Source organism: Pleurodeles waltl, chromosome 9 (genome assembly GCF_031143425.1).
Source record: "Pleurodeles waltl isolate 20211129_DDA chromosome 9, aPleWal1.hap1.20221129, whole genome shotgun sequence".
Taxonomy (NCBI): Eukaryota; Metazoa; Chordata; class Amphibia; order Caudata; family Salamandridae; genus Pleurodeles; species Pleurodeles waltl.
Genome location: NC_090448.1, coordinates 188,334,323 through 188,354,391, shown reverse-complemented (window position 1 = coordinate 188,354,391; position 20,069 = coordinate 188,334,323).

The following is a 20,069-nucleotide window of genomic DNA, read 5'->3' as shown; positions in this document are numbered from 1 at the left end:
GAGGACTAATAGCGCTTCCACCAGCGCAACTGTGTTGTAAACACATGATGCAGTATTTCGGAGCACCACACCTGGAGAAATTGGGGGGGGTGACTGGTCTCTGTCATTCAGACTGGTTTTGGATTGTGTGCAGCCCGTGTTTTGATGCCTTTGGTGCCTTTTTGAATGTGCACTGAAAGTTTGTCTTTCTACACAGCACTTGCTTTAATTGGATGCTTCTCTGTTGATGTTCTCTCTGAGTGCTCATTGCCAGACATTAGCGATGAGGGTGCATATGCTACGGGAAGCTGTTTTTGATTTGCCCTTCTTGGATAATGGAGCTCTTAACCCAACATTGGGCACAACATGGAATGCTGTTGCCTTAGCTGGAGCTCAAGCTTTGGAACCTGAGTGCTCCATGATTTTCCTTGGAAACAATTTGGATATTTTACCAACTGCCGAAGTGGACCTTTTCCTGGCTTCAATTGTCCCAGATGTAATTGGCGATTTTAAACATAACATTGACTTTTGAATTCTGTTTTATTGGCACCACTATTAATGTTTTCAATTGCACTTTTTATCCCATACTCAAATGTCCTTTTAACTTGTAATTATTGACATTCATGTTTACATGCTCTTACATTTTTTTATGAATAGGTTTGAGTAGCTTTTCTATTTTACTTTTGGCTTAAACCACCTGTTCTGCTTTCCTAAATATCTAATATCGGAGCTTACAGAACCTCTCTGGAATGCACTTCTGAGTTAAAAAGAAGACCTTTATTGTTGTTAATTCTTCCCCACCCACAAGTTCTTGAGAGACGAATTAGTAGATTTCAAGCACACGTTCAAAAGAGTAAAAGTAGTCGCAGCAATGAAAGCAAAATATATCACAGTTCTTCTGAGTTACAATGTACACAGCAAATATATAATTGTTATGGGTTGCTCCGATCCGACCCACATTCTTCTTGTGCTTGTACTGTTGCTTCCCCTTTCACCACTGAAGCAACCCGGGATGACGGCCCTCTCATTGGCTCCCTGCTGCCACCGCGGGACCGGACCGTGGTCAAAAAGAGGCTTCCTCCCTTTCACGGGGAGGACGCCGGGAGTTGGAGCTGGAGTACATAGGAGTTGTTGAGAGAAAAGGAATGGAAGTATAAGGAGGACGCTGCCCCAGAAGACGCGGAAACCACTCTCCGGATGAGCGTACCGACGTTGGGATTGGGAACGGAGGAGTCCTGTTACAGAAACGAAAACTTCTGCCCACGGGGAGCATATGAATGAGCCGACACGCTTCAGGAGAAGCGTGGCCACTCCAGGTACGGAGGTGCGGGACGGGGAGAAAGGAGCGGGAGGCGGGAGGCAGGAGGAGAAGAGGCGGGCGGTGAAGAAGGAAACACAGGCACTACACTGGGAGCACTGACAAAAAGGGGAGAGAAAAGGTATAAACACATATGAAAGAAATAAGTCTAAAAAATGTTGCATAGAAGAATACAGGAAAAGACAAGGCACCAACAAGACAGAACAGGCCTAATTGTAAGAAAAGGACCAGGACAGCCGAGAGACCAGTACACTTACGATATTGCAGAAATAAACAAGGAGAGATGAAAGAAAAAAGTACGAGGGCAAAGAAGAGCTAATCCCGTGAACATCAGGGCAGAAGGGAAGATAGGAAAGAAGAGAGCAAGTAGTGTAAAAGAGAAAGCGAGGGAAACCCAGGGAGGGAGAAAAGAGAGTGAAGAGAAAAGACAGGGAGAAACGAAAAGCAGAGAGGAAAGGAAAAGAGAAAGAAAGAAAACAAAACCCCAACCCCACACTTACTGTGTCTATTCTCTTCTGTTTTCCACACGCTTCCCGCGAGGTCCTGGAAGAAAGAAAGAAGACGAGATGTAGCGTCCAGAAGGAAAAGACATCACAACCTTCCACCCACAACAACTATCCTCCACCCATACCATGTATACTGTCTAAAGACCAATAAACACAGGCTACCTAAACCAAAACCAAGCAGTCTGGTGTCATAGATCGGCCATCCTCGTACAATAATATATTCAAAGCAAAGCATAAAAGTCAAATTCATCACCGTTTGGGCAAGGCGGCAGGGCCTAAATATTCAGCTTCATCTTTCTGGGGTCTGCAAGTTGATGACTCCGGTCAACTGCGAGAAAGACATTATCTACCCAAACGGGAGACCGGCAACTGACGTCTAGCTCCAGCCTGAAGTCAAGCAGATTCGAATCTAACTCACTGTAGCCCAGAGTAATCCTTACAAAAGCATGCCCCCTCCTCTCAGACTCTGGAAAATTACGCAAGCATTTGGAGACTGGCCAGATCTCCTAGACTTCTCCTATTACCAAGGCTGAGCAGAAAGGAAAACACCAAATGTACTCTCTCTTATCAGGTATAGTCTGGTGTGAAGAAAACAGCTTGGTCCATCTTGTGGAAAAACACAGCTTGGAAGAATACAGACATCTGTGATGTTTCAACTGCAATGTCTAACTCCACGTTAAAGCCAATAGGCAGCTAACCTAAATATCAAATGTAATGTCTAATGTCATGTCAAAGCCAAGAGGAAGCTAAGCTGAATACAAAATGCCATGTCAAAGCCAATAGGTAGCTGAGCTGAATACAAAACATATAGGGGGTCATTCTGACCCTGGCGGTCATCGACCGCCAGGGACAACGACCGCGGAAGCACCGCCAACAGGCTGGCGGTACTTCCTGGCCAATTCTGACCGCGGCGGTAAAGCCGCGGTCAGAAAAGGGAAACCGGCGGTTTCCCGCCGGTTTTCCCCTGGCCATAGGAATCCTCCATGGCGGCGCTGCAAGCGCCATGGGGATTCCGACCCCCTTCCCGCCATCCTGGTCCTGGCGGTTCTTACCGCCAGGAACAGGATGGCGGGAACAGGTGTCCTGGGGCCCCTGGGGGCCCCTGCGCTGCCCATGCCACTGGCATGGGCAGTGCAGGGGCAACCTAACAGGGCCCCATAAAGATTTTCAGTGTCTGCTCTGCAGACACCGAAAATCGCGACGGGTGCCACTGCACCCGTCGCACCCCTTCAACTCCGCCGGCTCCATTCGGAGCCGGCTTCATTGTTGAAGGGGATTTCCCGCTGGGCCGGCGGGCGGCCTTCTGGCGGTCGCCCGCTGGCCCAGCGGGAAAGTCAGAATGACCGCTGCGGTCAATTGACCGCGGTACGGTCTTCTGGCGGTTCCCGCCAGGCGGGCGGCTACCGCCGCCCGCCGGGTCAGAATGACCCCCATAATGTGCTACTGGTGAACATTGAGCAACTAATATGCGCAGTGGTGAAACACAAAGTCATTGGTCAAACACAATTAATAGCATCACACCACCTTTGAACCGGCAAGAGGATGGTGTTGTATAGCTATTTTAGCCATGTTATATATACATTCTTTTTGCAAACTAGGCCTGTCATTTCGCACATTAGCCCAGTTACATTTTATTCAGCATCACTTTATTTTTCTAACATTGGCCACATTTGCGGTGTTCTTTTATTTTCTCTATTTGTTTGTTCCTTCGCCTAGGAAAGCATTTGGGGCCGGATGTAGGTACGAAAAAATTAGCGACTCGCAATTTGCGAGTAAGTGCGACTCGCAAATTGCGTGTCGCTAATAGAAATGCAGGTACAATGTCAGTGTAGAAATTGCGACTCGCACCCAGAGTCGCAACGCAGAGAGCGAGTCCGCTGTTTGCGAGGTCGCTTTTTGCGACCGCGCAAAAAACAAACTCGCAATTTGCGAGTGGGTGTCGCAAATTGCGAGTACCATGTAAATTGATTGCAGGTGCTGCAGAACACTCCAGAAACCACCCCAGAACACTCTGGAAACACTTCCTGGCACATGATGATGACAGCACAGCCAGGAAGTTAACTAATACACCTGGGAGGAGGGAGGACCACACCCATTTTAAACTGCTGAACTGCACACAGGAGGAACAGCAGCTGCAATGGAAGAAACTCCTAGAAAAAGAAAACTAAAATTCTCAGAGAAGGAGCTGGAGGTGCTGACAGACGAATGCTGTCAGCACTATGATGAACTATTTGGAAAGGCAGCCCTCAATGTGCCAGAAGCCACCAAAAGACAACTCTGGCAGGAGATCCAGGAAAAAATCAACTTCCTGGGGGTGAGCCACAGGAGTGTGGAAGAGATTAAAAAACGGTGGTATGACCTCCGCTCCCGGACCAAGGAGAGGGTGGCTGAAAGGCTCCGGGAGATGAGAGGCACAGGAGGGGGACCATCATCAGTACCACCACCCACAACCCTGGAAGAAAGGGTGGAGGAGACCCTGGAGCAGGAGTCAGTGTCAGGATTTGGAGATCTGGACACCTCTGAGCCCACTACATCAACCGGTGAGTACCATGTGATATGCATGTACCCCTATCAATGCCATACCCCCACCCACCATGTACACAGGGGCATGCTCAACCAAGATAGCTCCATTTCAGGGTGGCAAACACCAGAATGATGCATTATGGGAAATGTAGTCAAGTAGGCAGTTCATAGGCAAATGTTTATTAGGAAGTGTGCAACAGATAGTAGACACTGACAGTGTGTTCCCCATGTCCCACAGGTCTCCCACAAGACACCACCACAACCCACAGCAGCCAGCCCCATGAGGACAGCACAGGAGCCGCCACCACTCCCACCTGCATGACCAACACCATCCCTGTTATGTCCACACCTGCTGCAACTGTGTTCCAGAAGGCTGCGCCAACAACAGGCAGGAGTGGCACAGTTGAGCACACAGGGCAGCCACCGCTGCGCAGGCGACGCAAGTACAGGAAATCAGGGCTGCAGGCTGCGTCCGGCCGTCAACCTACCACCAACAGTGAGGCACAGCTGCTGCGTGGTCAGCGCCTGCAAAACAATATATTAGGGCGGATTAGTGGTGTGCTGCACCGCTTTGTCAGAAACAACAAGGCCAGCATGCAGCATCTAAATTCCAGAATTGATGTTATTGCCACAAACACTGGGGACCTAGCCCTGTCCATGAGGGATCTGGTGGCAGGACTACAGGTACAGGGCGAGGGTGGGCGGTGCAGGGACCGTCAGCTCCTACAGAGGCTTGACAGGATGGCCACATGAATCGGCAGACTGGCTGTGAACACCACTGGCCTGTCGAGAAGGACAGAGTGCCTCCAGGTCGAAATGGGCCATTTTGCTGGAGATGTGGCTAGGGGCTTGGGCCGTATCACACACGTGATTGACTTAATGGAGGCACGGCATCTGTCCAGGTGCACAGGGGACACACCCCAGGACAGCGAGGAGGGCTCTACAGTGAGCAGTGTCTCTGCCAGTAACACAAGGGTGCTCCGGAGTGGGAGTACCAGGCAGAGCACTGCAGAACCACCAGGGACCAGCCAGGCTAGCAGGGGCCGCCGTAGGACATAGACATAACCCTGTCCCTGATGATGTGGCACATGACATCAATGTGCCCCATGCATGGTTTGCATTTAGATGACCATGAACAGTTATTATTTGTAAATAGTTGTATTTCTGCACAAATTAAATAGTTTTTTGTTCCACTTAACAAATGGAGTTTTTGGTCAATAGGTGAGTATGGTTGGAGTTGACACGTACCTTCCAAAGTATTGGTTTGCGTTGTGTTCCCATCTCAGTCTGCCTTGATTAGCTATACTCCGATCCCCATGATGGCGATGTAGTTGCTCTTGCTCTTCATCCTCAGGATCTGGGTCTGCAGGGGTGAGAGGTAGCCCACGTCAGGTGGCTATATTGTGAAGGATGGCGCATGCGACAACAATTTTGAATGCTGTAATGGGGGTATACTGGAGGGCACCTCCACTGCGGTGGAGGCATCTGAATCTTGCTTTCAGTAATCCAAAGGTGCGTTCGATAAGGTTCCTGGTCCTCTTATGTGCATTGTTGTATCGCCTCTCACATTCATTGCTAGGTGTTAAGAACGGAGTCATAATCCATGGCCGTAGAGGATATGCACTGTCACCTGTTGGGCACAAACATTACACTGTTAGAAAGTCCTGGTTGGTGTGCACAGTGACCTGTCTGTATGTCTACGAGGTGTATGCAGCTCTACCTAGGAGGTATACGTCTCCAAACTCCCCACGTTCCAGGCGTTGGTGTATCCCACTGTGCCTAAAAATGTAGGAGTCATGGGTACTGCCTGGAAACTTAGCTACAATGTCAGTGATGACATAATGGGCGTCACAAACAACCTGAATATTGAGTGAGTGGGTACACTTTCTGTTGCGGAAAAGATGTTCCAGGTTTGCAGGGGGGCATATTTGAATATGTGTCCCATCTACACATCCTATGACATGGGGAAAGTTGGCAATCCGGTAAAAGTCCAGCTTGGTGCTGTTGATTTCTGCCTCATTCCTGGGTAGGTATATGAAGTGAGACCTGTGTGTGAGTATGGCATCTAGGAATGCCCTGAGGAACTTTGACACTGCACTTTGAGATACCCCACCTGTCACAGCAATGACCCCCTGATAGCTCCCTGAGGCCAAGAGGTGCAGTGAGCATAGCACTTGCACATGCGTAGGGATGGCGCAGCCGCGCAGAGTCTGGTGTTCTAGCTGTGGTTTTAGTAAATCAATTAATTGTAGTATGGCTGCGCTGCTAAGGCAGTATTTATAGTATATCTCTTCCTCAGTTTGCTGAAAAAGAGTCTGCCTTGTTCTATATATCTTCTCCTGTCTGTGGCCCCTCCTCCTCCTCTGCTGGGCTGCGTGGACTCTCCTCCTCACTGCTATCAGGTATATCTCCGCCATCTTGAGTAACCCAGATGCCTTCTGGGTCTCCTTTTATACTTTGGTTATGGTTACCACCTGCTCTGAGTTAGTGGTAAATTGCAAGTGCAAAATGGGCTTTTTGGGACTAGTCGCAATTGGGCGAGTTGCAATTGCATATGGTTTGCGACTCGCAATTTGCGATTTGCTATTTGCGGGTCGCAAAATGGGGTCGCACATTTTGCGAGTCGCTAACGGCTCGCATCGCTTTTTGCAAGTCGGAAATGGGGTTATTGCATCCCATTTCCGATTTTGCACAGTCGCAAATAGCGATTTGGGCCATTTGCGACTCGTAAAGCTTTCCTACATCTGGCCCTAGGTTCTTACACTGCACTAATTTCTCTTTGTGCTTCCTTCAAGGCTGGAGTCAGATAGGGTTGCTGGCAAAAGTGCTACACTGTATATCCGACATTCACAGAAACATATCCATTCTTATATGGGGACATTTCTTAGAGCATTCGCTGTTTTAAAATAAAAGCACTTATCTCTCCTTTACACATCAGAGTGAGATTCCAGCCAGATGACTACAACTCCATGCTCATTGCTGAACATCTTCGCTACAGCTGCTTGCTTAGACTGCCGAATCCCTGGCTTACATGGGGACGGTGTCTTTTTAGACAACAGGCTTCCTTGCTTAGGTATCAGGGATGTTGTCTTCCAAGGGGGGAACCTGGATAGCGAATTAGGGTTTGTCACGCTATACTCTAACATAGCTTAGGTAGGAAACAAATATATTATTCCTAGTGACAGTATGGTGGGACTGTTTTTGTGTTTCACTCTCCTCGTCACAATTTTGCTATTAGTGTGTTTTATCATCCTAGTTATTGTAATACATGCCATTTTATCTAAGATGAAGTTACTTCAATAATCCTTATTGAACTATACTCGGCTTCTGTTTGTCTTTGCCTGTGTGAGAGTAAGTTAACTGAGAGAAAGGGATGCAATCTGATCGACCACAATTCCTCTGAGGAATCTTCTCTGTCTTTCGCCTGGTTGCCACTATCATCCCCGCTCTTGGTTGGAGATAAGGCACAGCTAGTTGGCGGGAAAACCCAGATTAGGCTGACAGGTGTCACATGGTGTGGGGTTGTACTCACTACCCCACAATTCAGGTGATGCTGCCACCCATATCCAGTAGTCTCATTAGGATAATGGGAACCTATATGACAGAACCACATTAGTGTAAGAAAATGATGCTAATGTGGCACATGGAGGCGCGAGGTCCTCTTAAATCTGGGCCTTAGTTGGAAGTTTAACATTAATATTGAGTTTTAATGGTAATTAAAATGTAACATCAATCCATAATGCCTGTATCTGAGAAAAGTTAGCAAAAATATGAAAATCATCTGCAGTCTCAGACCTACGGCAACAAGAATCCAGGCTATTCTTCCACTTGTATGATTTGATTAGATTAGATTATTTGTAAAACACATACAGTCCCATAGCTGTCTAGGCACTGCCACACTTACCTGAAGGCTAAACCCTGCCTACTAAGTCTACAAAGAGAAAAGCCACATTTTAAGCTTTTTTCTGACAAGGAATACATTTGGTTGGTTCCTTAAATGCACAGATAGTTGATTCCACAACTGGCATGTGGTGTATGAGAAACTTCTACCACCCCAAGAAACCTTTCAAATGTTTTTAGATGATCACATTCCAAGCTGTGGTTGAACGAAGAGCCTTATAGGTGTATAAATTGACAAGTGTATAACACTGAATACTGACAACTTTAAATTGTTGTAGTCTTACTCTAGCAGAAAACAATAGTTACGGTTCATGTTCAAAGCTCTAACGAGACATTTCTAACTTAAGTCTAGGCACCCACTTATCCACCGATTAATTAAACCATTTTTTCAAAGTGATGATAAATACCGAATACAATTCTCTCATAGCAAATTTAATCTTTTCATTATTCATTCATTTTGAAAAAAATGAAGTATCTCAAGAAAATATTGAACACCTAAGTTACCAAAAAATCACATAGCTCCATGTATTTAAAAAGGTTAAGCTGTGGAAGACCGAACTTCATTTGTAGGTATGAATAATGAAAGAAACATAATTTAAAGGTATGAAAAATGAAAGAAATATCCATTGTGAAAAAAGCAGACCAGCACCAATTAGTCCCTTATGGAACACGTTTCACCAACATTATCATAAAACATGCTAGGAAGAGAAGAGGGGCCCCATAACGGGGTATATCGATTGATTTTGATAATAGAGAATTCCATGCGAAGGATATTTATCTGGCAGTTTTGACCACTTCATAGTGCGTCTGTTAGGAAGAAACTGGAACAGTGAAATTAATAAACACCAGCGTTTAGCAGATCCCTAAGTTATTAGAAACATGTGAATCAATTGACCATCATGGTTCATAAAGATGAGGAACCCCAAATGTTGCCCAGTCACAGTCCCATAATAAAACATAAAGGGGGGTATTTATACTCCATTTGCACCAACTGTGCGTCTTTTCTTCGCACAAATTCAGCGCAAAACTAACTCCATATTTATATTTTGATGTTAGTTACGTCTAACGTCAAAATATTGGAGTTTGTACCATTTTTTAGATATGTGAACCTACCTTGCGTTAATGAGATGCAAGGTAGGCGATTCCATCTAAAAAATGGTGCTATCCCCATAGCCCATATTTATCCTTCCATGCCAAAATGACTCACGGGTGGGAAGAGGGGCTAAATAATGGTGCAAAGCATGCTTTGCACCATAATTTAATGCCTAGGCCAGACCTGGTGTTAGAGGACCTGTGAACCCATTTCCATGGTCAGACACTATGGAAGTGGTCTACAGGTGCCCTACGCAAGCCCCAGCTACACCCCCTCCACCACCAGAGCGACACCGGAGGATGGGGGACCCCATCCCAAGTAAGTAGGGTAATGTAGGTAAGTATTTTTTAATTTTCTTTAAAAGTGCCATCAGGGGCCCAAACTTGGGACCCCCTGCATGGCACAGGGTGCAATGGTCAAGCCCAGGGGACACTTGTCCCCTGTGCTGGCCATTGGGGTGGTGGGTATGATTCCTGTCCTTTATAAGACTGGAGTCATGTTTTTGGTTGTTGTGAGCCAGAAAATGCCGCTAGTCTGGTTAGAGGCATTTTTTTGCCTCAAACCAGGCTAGCCCCATTTCCTGGCGCACAACCCCCTCCTTCCCTAAAGCCACCCCAACCCGGCTAGAGTCTTCTCCTAAGATGCTAGCCCAAGTTTATCGCCGGCTTGCGCCATTCCATAAATATGGTGCAAGCCGGTGCTATAATTTTAGCCGCAAAACTGCGTTTGTAGGAAGTATAAATATTGGCCAAAATATGGAATTCGCCACTTCCCTTTATTTCTTAATTAGGCTCACTGAACCCCCTGTATAAATATTTTGAAGGCAGACTCCAAACATTGAACAACAATAATAGATCTAAACATTTAGATAAGATATTCATCTAACTATATTACATCTACCAACAAGGTTAAAGTGAACTGGATGCCAAAGGTCTATTGTTGCACTACAGTATATTGTTTCAAAACAGCACAATATATCCAAACCACCTTTGATTTTAATGCCTACATACGTCGATTGCCTGATTTTGCTCCGTAAGGGTTGATTATATGGGTTTTAGAGGGATTAAGTTTACACCCCACAGTAATAGCTTTACAGACAACTGAGAAATAATTGGCAACATCGTCAGTATATATGCTATTTTTAATTTTAGTTTACAATCCACTTAATTTTAACAGATATCTATTTATTGTGAATTAATTATTGAACACAGGCAGTGCTTAATTTGTGGTTGTTGTTTCTGGTGCTGAGCATCAGCATTTAATTTTGAGGGCCGGCGCTTATTCTTCTGCCTCAAGCATTTGCTGAGAGCAAAAGACACATATGGGAAAGACGGAGGAAGAGGAAAACGAAAAAGCGTCACAAAGGTAAAAAGCAGAAAGGTGTTAGAGTGAGCTGAAGGGGCAGTGAGAGGCTTTAAATGGATTGAAGAGGCCAGATATGGCTTCAGGATTACGCTGCCTCACCGTTCCGTGCTCGCACATTTAAATGCAGCAGCTGCATGTTTAAGAGGAGAGCTTTGGGCACCGGCACGTTTTTATTTACAAACTAAGCACTGACCACAAGGGGCCAGATGTATCATCATCATCCCGGTTTGCATTTCCTGAATAGCGATTTTTAAGAAATCGCTATTTAAGAAATGCAAAAAGGGATGTATGAAAATTTCAATTCAGTAATAGCGATTTCTTAAAAGTCGTCATTGCTTTTACTGAGTTGCAATTAGGGAATGGGACTCCATTCATCACTATGGGTCTGTAGGCCCATAGTTGCGAATGGTTTTACATTACCTAATTTGCGAGTTCCTGTTAGGAATTCACAAATTAGGTAATGCAAACCCCAGGGGCTGGGAGCCTAAGGCCCCCTTTGATGCACCCCAAAAAAATATTTGTGGACATGTAAGGCGCACATATGCTCAAGGGGCATGTGTGGGCTACATGTCATTTTTAAAAAATGCATTTGTAATGCATTTTAAAGAATTCCACATGCTTCCCACCAAACATGAGTTTGTGGTAACTGCATTTAGGAAATGGATGATAGATGTGAATAGGTAATCACAAATAGGTATTCCCTATTTGCGATTCCCTATTCCCTAATCGGAGTCGCAATTTTAAGGAGTCACAATTTTTTGCGATTCCTTACAATTGCACTGCAAATTCCTTTCATAAATCATGAAAGGCAATTTAGCATTCGCAAACTGTGGAATTTAGCGATTCACACCATTTGCGAATGCAAAATCCTGTGATACGTCTGGCACTAAATTACTAATACAACTACTACTAAAACTCAGAGTGGAGATCCCAGAAATGTTGCAACAGGTTGCACTCTTGTTTGGAGGACACTGTGCTGGAGAGAAGAAAGGCACTAAAACCCTTAGAAGGCTCTGCGTTGGGGTGGATTCACATGTGCCTGGAGTTTATAGTGCATGTAAGGCACCTGCATAGTGAGACGTGTGTTTGTTTGGATGACCCTGTGCTGTAGAGAGGAGGGTTGTGTTGGGGACAGAGTCATGTGTGCCTGCCGCTTGTAGCACACTCCAGGATCCCGCAATGTGGGACACATGCTTGTTTGGAGGATCCTGTGTTGAAGAGAAGAGGAGCACTACAACTGCCAGAAGACTCTGTCTTAGGGGAGAAATCACATTTGCCTGGTGCCTATTGCGCACACCAGGAGCCCTCAGCACATGGTGACTGCTCCTTAGGAGGACCCTGTGCTGGAGAGAGGAGGGAAACTATAACCCTCAGAAGGCTGTGTGTTGGGGTGGGTTCACATGTGCCCCGGGCCAAGGAAAGGCCAGTCCATGCCTGACTGTGAAGGAGGTTGGGCTGGGCTGCCCCTTTAGGCTGCACCCTAAAAGGTAACTTTAATATTATACTGCCCTGTGTTCTCATACCTTCTAATTGTGTGTTTTGGTTCAATTGGTAGTGGCTGTCAGTTTGTTATGCAAAATAGGAAAGAAAAAAAATCTACTCTGTCACCTGCTTGGGAAGCATGCACCTCATTTTTAATATGTTTATGATGTTATGGCTATAAGCTGTTGTTGTTGTTGCGTTACTTCTTTCATGTTTTTTCTTTTTAATTGAATAAAGTTGAAATTACAATGATCAGGTCTACTCCCACAAGACTGATATGGGCTATTTTTGTTATCACCAGTGACTGCTTTCAGAGGTCCTCATTTTGGACTCCCTAGCAAAAAACAAAATATCTATGTCTTCTCTTAGAAAGTTCAGTTAACAGTCATGTGTGATAGATTTGCCATCAAAATCTGAATATAGTCTGAATTAAAATTTAGTTGCAACTGAAAAAAAACTAAAATGAGCAAAAAAAAAAAAAAAAAAGATCAATGAATAATTAAATATTTAACAGTTTGACAGTATCGGCAAAGCTCCAAAAAGAGTATAAATCGAACATATTCAGGTCTGTTGGGTCTGTTAAATTACACAGATCTGTCTGTAATGGAAAAGAGGGCTGTTGAAATATGGTTTCATCTGCAACAACACAAAAAGAAGGAACATATATAATGGAAAGAAAGGGTGCCCATAGCAGAGTTAGCGCAAAAACATATGAAAAAAGCTGCTCTTTTGGGTCCACTTTAGTCCCCCCTCAATTTCTACATGTTTTTGGCCCTGCTCTGTCAGAGGCCCCTGGCCCACGTACATAAGAGAGATATAATTTTTATTGGGAGACCGAGGGAAATGCTTGGTGGTAGGAAATGTTTGCCGGAGCACTGATTCCACAGAGAAAAGTGTTTTTAGGTAAATTTGAGGTTTGCAGGGGATTCTCTGTAAGTAAATGTTGGGGATCTATGCAAGCCACACCTCCCTGGACTCCCCCAAGTGTCTAGTTTTCTGAGATGTCTGGAATTGCTTGTTTTTCCGAGATGGCCATCGAGCCCAGGACCAAAAAAAAGGTGCCCTCTTGCAAAAACAAGTTGTTTTGTGATAAATAATTTTGATGTGCCACAATACGTTTTGGATACTTCCCTGTTGCGGGATGTTGGCCTACCCACACAAGTGAGGTAGCATTGTTACTGGGAGACCTGAGGGAACACTGGCTGGTAGGAAATTTGTGGCTTCCCTCACACCACACAACACCCATGTCTCCACAAAGGCACGCCCGTTTCACTGATGAGAAGTTAGGGGTCATAATGGAGTAAATCGTCAGGGTAGAGCCACAGCTCTTTGGAGCACTGTCCAGCAAATATCCATTGCAAGGAAGATGGAGCTATAGCAGAGAATCGTGGACAGGGTGAACGCCGTGGGACAGCACCCAAGAACAAGGGACGATATCAGGAAGAGGTGGAACGACCTACCGTGAAGGTACATTCCATAGCAGCAAGGCACAAGCTCACCATACAGAGGACTGGTGGTGGACCCCCACCACCTCTCCCACGGCTCACAGCATTGGAGGAGCAAGCCTTACTGCATCCCAAGGGACTCGCTCGAGTAGCCGGAGGACTGGACACTGGTAAGTCAATATTTACTACTAATCACCCCCATACCTGCATGCCATCTCACACCCTCACCCTCACTCCCATCCCTCCACCACATCCCACATACTGCACCTACACATCTGACTAACCCAAATGCCAAGCTGTAGGCGGCTGGCCTGGCTTGTAGTGGGTACCAAGGGGTACTTACACCTTGCACCAGGTCCAGGTATCCCTTATTAGTGTACAGGGGTGTCTAGCAGCTTAGGCTGATAGAAAAGGTAGCTTAGCAGAGCAGCTTAGGCTGAACTAGGAGACGTGTGAAGCTCCTACTGTACCACTGGTGTCATATGCACAATATCATAAGAAAACACAATACACAGATATACTAAAAATAAAGGTACTTTATTTTTATGACAATATGCCAAAGTATCTCGGTGAGTACCCTCAGTATGAGGATAGCAAATATACACAAGATATATGTACACAATACCAAAATATGCAGTAATAGCAATAGAAAACAGTGCAAGCAATGTATAGTCACAATAGAATGCAATGGGAGCAATAGGGATAGGGGCAACACAAACCATATACTCTAGAAGTGGAATGCGAACCACAAATGGACCCCAAACCTATGTGAGCTCGTAGAGGGTCGCTGGGACTGTAAGAAAACAGTGAGGGTTAGGAAAATAGCCCACACCAAGACCCTGAAAAGTGGGTGCAAAGTGCACCTAAGTTCCCCAGAGAGCACAGAAGTCGTGATAGGGGAATTCTGCAAGGAAGACCAACACCAGCAATGCAACAACGATGGATTTCCAGACGAGAGTACCTGTGGAACAAGGGGACCAAGTCCAAAAGTCACGATCAAGTCGGGAGTGGGCAGATGCCCAGGAAATGCCAGATGTGGATGCAAAGAAGCTGCCACCGGATGGTAGAAGCTGTGGATTCTGCAAGAACAAAGAGGACTAGGAACTTCCCCTTTGGAGGATGGATGTCCCATGTCGTGAAGAAGCTTGCAGAGGTATTTCCGTGCAGAAAGACCGCAAACAAGCCTTGCTAGCTGCAAGGGTTGCGGTTAGGGTTTTTGGATGCTGCTGTGGCCCAGGAGGGACCAGGATGTCGCCAATTGTGTGAGGAGACAGAGGAGGCGTCCAGCAAGACAAAGAGCTCACTCAGAAGCAGGCAGCACCCGCAGAAGTGCCAGAACAGGCACTACGAAGTGGAGTGAACTGGATCTCACCCAAAGTCACAAAGGAAGGTCCCACGATGCCGGAGGACAACTCAGGAGGTCGTGTACTGCAGGTTAGAGTGTCGGGGACCCAAGCTTGGCTGTGCACAAAGGAAATCCTGGAAGAGTGCACAGGAGCCGGAGCAGCTGCAAATCACGTGGTACCCAGCAATGCAGTCTAGCGTGGGGAGGCAAGGACTTACCTCCACCAAACTTGGACTGAAGAGTCACTGGACTGTGGGAGTCACTTGGACAGAGTTGCTGAGTTCAAGGGACCTCGCTCGTCGTGCTGAGAGGAGACCCAGAGGACCGGTGATGCAGTCTTTTGGTGCCTGCGGTTGCAGGGGAAAGATTCCGTCGACCCACGGGACATTTCTTCAGAGCTTCTAGTGCAGAGACGAGGCAGACTACCCCCACAGCATGCACCACCAGGAAAACAGTCGAGAAGGCGGCCAGATCAGCGTTACAAGGTCGCAGTAGTCGTCTTTGCTACTTTGTTGCAGTTTTGCAGGCTTCCAGAGCAGTCAGCGGTCGATTCCTTGGCAAAAGGTGAAGAGAGAGATGCAGAGGAACTCTGATGAGCTCTTGCATTCGTTATCTAAAGAATTCCCCAAAGCAGAGACCCTAAATAGCCAGAAAAGGAGGTTTGTCTACTTAGGAGAGAGGATAGGCTAGCAACACCTGGAGGAGCCTATCAGAAGGAGTCTCTGATGTTACCTGCTGGCACTGGCCACTCAGAGCAGTCCAGTCTGCCAGCAGCACCTCTGTTTCCAAGATGGCAGAGGTCTGGAGCACACTGGAGGAGCTCTGGGCACCTCCCAGGGGAGGTGTAGGTCAGGGGAGTGGTCACTCCCCTTTCCTTTGTCCAGTTTCGCGCCAGAGCAGGGCTGGGGGATCCCTGAACTGGTGTAGACTGGCTTATGCAGAAATGGGCACCATCTGTGCCCATGAAAGCATTTTCCAGAGGCTGGGGGAGGCTACTCCTCCCCAGCCCTAACACCTTTTTCCAAAGGGAGAGGGTGTAACACCCTCTCTCTGAGGAAGTCCTTTGTTCTGCCTTCCTGGGCCAAGCCTGGCTGGACCCCAGGAGGGCAGAAACCTGTCTGAGGGGTTGGCAGCAGCAGCAGCTGCAGTGAAACCCCGGGAAAGGTAGTTTGGCAGTACCCGGGTCTGTGCTAGAGACTCGGGGGATCATGGATTTGTCTCCCCAATGCCAATGCCAATGGCATTGGGGTGACAATTCCATGATCTTAGACATGTTACATGGCCATGTTCGGAGTTACCATTGTGACGCTATACATATGTCGTGACATATGTATAGTGCACACGTGTAATGGTGTCCCCGCACTCACAAAGTCCGGGGAATTTGCCCTGAACAATGTGGGAGCACCTTGGCTAGTGCCAGGGTGCCCACACACTAAGTAACTTAGCACCCAACCTTTACCAGGTAAAGGTTAGACATATAAGTGACTTATAAGTTACTTAAGTGCAGTGGTAAATGGCTGTGAAATAATGTGGACGTTATTTCACTCAGGCTGCAATGGCAGGCCTGTGTAAGAATTGTCAGAGCTCCCAATGGGTGGCAAAAGAAATGCTGCATCCCATCGGGATCTCCTGGGACCCCAATACCCTGGGTACCTCAGTACCATATACTAGGGAATTATAAGGGTGTTCCAGTATGCCAATGTAAATTGGTGAAATTGGTCACTAGCCTGTTAGTGACAATTTGGAAAGAAATGAGAGAGCATACCCACTGAGGTTCTGGTTAGCAGAGCCTCAGTGAGACAGTTAGTCATAACACAGGTAACACATACAGGGCACACTTATGAGCACTGGGGCCCTGGCTGGCAGGGTCCCAGTGACACATACAACTAAAACAACATATATACAGTGAAATATGGGGGTAACATGCCAGGCAAGATGGTACTTTCCTACACAAGCCCTTCATGCTATACCAATGCATGAACAGCCCTCCCAGCCCTGCATGAACACCCATCACAAAAGAAAGCACAGCATAGGAAAACCTCACAATCACACAATATATCACCATACACAAGCAAAAGGTGTCAGGAAAACACCAATGATAGAGAGGAAGATAGGGATGTAAGATATGTCACAGACATGAAGCATAATGTATCACTTACATCCCCACAGGTGCCCCAGCCAATCTCAGTGGAGAGGATCTGCCACGGCTATCCCGTCCCCCAACATAAGATGCCCCCAGTGGTGACAGTAACTCTGGACTTCAGGATCTGGCCCAAAAACCTGGTCCATCAGGGATCACTGGACAGCCGGTCACCCCAGCCCAGTCACAGTCTACCACAGAGCCCCCCCATCAGTATCCAACACCACAGCACCCACTCAGTGTACCCACACCTCTGTCCCCAGGACACGTCAATCAGCAGTGTGCCCACCTGTACAGGCACCCAAGGCCACACCTCACTCCCAAGAAAATCAGGGACATGGGTCAGTTGCAGTGAGCACACTGTTCAGGGGACCGAGACACAGGCCATAAGGGACACTAGGAGGACTGCTGTGCACCGGGGAGGGCAGGACCAGGGATCTGACTCCCCAGGAGGCACTCTCCGAGATCATGGGAGCCTACCAACATTCGCAGGACGCTGTGGGCCAAATCCTTGACAACGTGCAGGAGAACTGCCTGCTGCGGGAGGGACAGTATCAGGGGATCAGGGAGGACTTGCAGGCCATTAACATTACCTTGATTTCCATAGCAGGGGTGCTGGCAGACATGGCCAACATCATGAGGGAGGCAACAGCACAGCAGCGGGCCCCTACCACTAGCCAGTCCATTGACCAGCTCTCAACTTCCGCTGCAGCGTGTGGGCAGGAGGCCCCACCTCAGGGCCCACATGCCACCAGCACTGCTCCCCCTGAAGAAGGTGAACTACCCAGCAAACGTTCCCTGTGAACCAGGATGAAGCCAGAGTTGCCAAGACCACCGCCAGGAAATGAGACTCTCCTGATTGTTCCCCTTGTGTCCCACCTTGTCCACTTTGAACTGCCTTTGCTCCCCTTCCTATGGCCACTTGGACACTGGACCTGTGCTACAAACAGACTGGAACAATACCCTGGACTCTCCTCCATCATCACCCCATTCCATCACACTTTCCCCTCAATGTTTTAGCACTACAATAAACACCCTTGAACGCAACTTGACTACTAGTGTTTTATGTTTTGAAAATGTGCATTTATGGAAACAGTCACATCTAGTGCAAATGATCTGAACACTGTGAGAACATAGAAATAATGAGCTGTAGCTGTCTGTAGTCATCATATCAGTACACAGTTATTATGTCACCAACATCTGTAAAATGACAAGTCATAGGTGACAGTAAGTTGAGATGCAATGGAAGTTAATGCCATCATTTTACAGCCACACAGAATACTCTAATTGTCATAGGAATGGTCAGCTGTTCTTTCTCACCTGTGTGTCATTGGAAGTATTGACGGATAACTGATGTGCAGTTGTACTCATCCTCATCCTCTGCCTCTTCATCCTCACTATCTTCAGGGTCTACTGCAGCCACAGGGGCATCTCCAATCTCCTCCTCCTGCAGAAAAGGTACATGGCGTCTGAGGGCCAGGTTGTGCAGCATGCCACTACTATCTGGCAGACCTTCTCGGGTGAGTAGCACAGGGCTCCACCTGTCAGATGGAGGCACCTGAACCTGGTCTTGAGAAGCCCGAAGGTCCTGTCGATGATCAGTCTGGGTCGCCCATGTGCCTTATTAAAACATTCCTTAGGGCCAGTCCTGGCATTCCTCACAGGGGTCAGCAGTCACAATAGGTTTGGATAGCCAAAGTCAACTGCAAGTATTTAGGGATGACATTTAGCCTCACACAATCTTATGGGAGGAACATCTGAAGGCATACACTAACTTACAGTGGGTGGGGACCAAGGCTCACCTATTAGCCACACCCTGTGCCTCTGTAGTTGGGCCATCACATTTGGGATACTGCTATTCCTCAGAACAAAGGCATCATGCACCAAACCAATATACTTAATACTGGTGTGGGAGATGTACTGGTCTGCCAGGCACACCACCTGCACTTTCAGTGAATGGAAACTCTTACGATTCCTGAACACTTGTTCATTCTGGCATGGGGGGACAAATGCAATATGTGTCCCATCAATCGCCCCAATAATATATTGGGGATATTTCCAATTGCATAGAATCCGACCTTCACTGTGGAAAAATCTTCCACCTGGGGGAAGGAAATGTAGTTGCTCATGTGTTTTACCAGGGCAGACAACACTCTTGCCAGCACGATTGAGAAGATTGGCTGTGACATTCCTGCTGCCAAGCCCACTGTCACTTGGAAAGAACCAGTTGCCAAGAAATGGAGCACAGATAGCACTTGCACAAGAGGGGGGATCCCAGTCAGATGACAGATAGATGAGATCAGGTCCGTCTCCAGTTGGGCACACAGCTCTGGGATTGTTGCCCTGTTGAGTCTATAGGTGAGTATAATGTGCCTGTCCTCCAGTGTAGCCAAGTCCACAAGGGGTTTGTACATAGGGGTATGAATCCACCTCCTATTCATCCACAGCAATAGGTATCTAAGGGACACAAGAGTGAGTAGGCTGTCGCAAATGGAACAATGGAACCACAATGTCAGTGTCCACGGTGCATTTATGTGATGGGACAGTGTTAATGGCGAGGTATGTACCAATTTAAACTGTGACGCAGTTAATGTATGACCATTGTCCCCACCCCTGAAATGGCGACCGCCTGTCCTGTATGTAGGGACAGTGGAAGTGAGGTAAATCTGCTGACACTGGGCGTCGTGGCAGAAGGCGGTCTTGCATATCTGTGCAATTTCTCATTGGATAATATGGGGCTCTATGGAGTACAGTGGCTAATGGGGATCTGCACCAGTGGTGGCGGTGTAAACCGCCATGGACGTGACCACCATTTTCCATCTGATTCCTCACTTGTTTCTTGACCTTCAACAGGAGAACACCTACACTCCATGTGCTGCTGTGACCTGTGTCTGGAACCCACAATGACCCGTGTGACCAGGGAAAGGGCCCCTGCCTTCACTTCGAAGGAGTTGGAGCGACTGGTGGATGGGG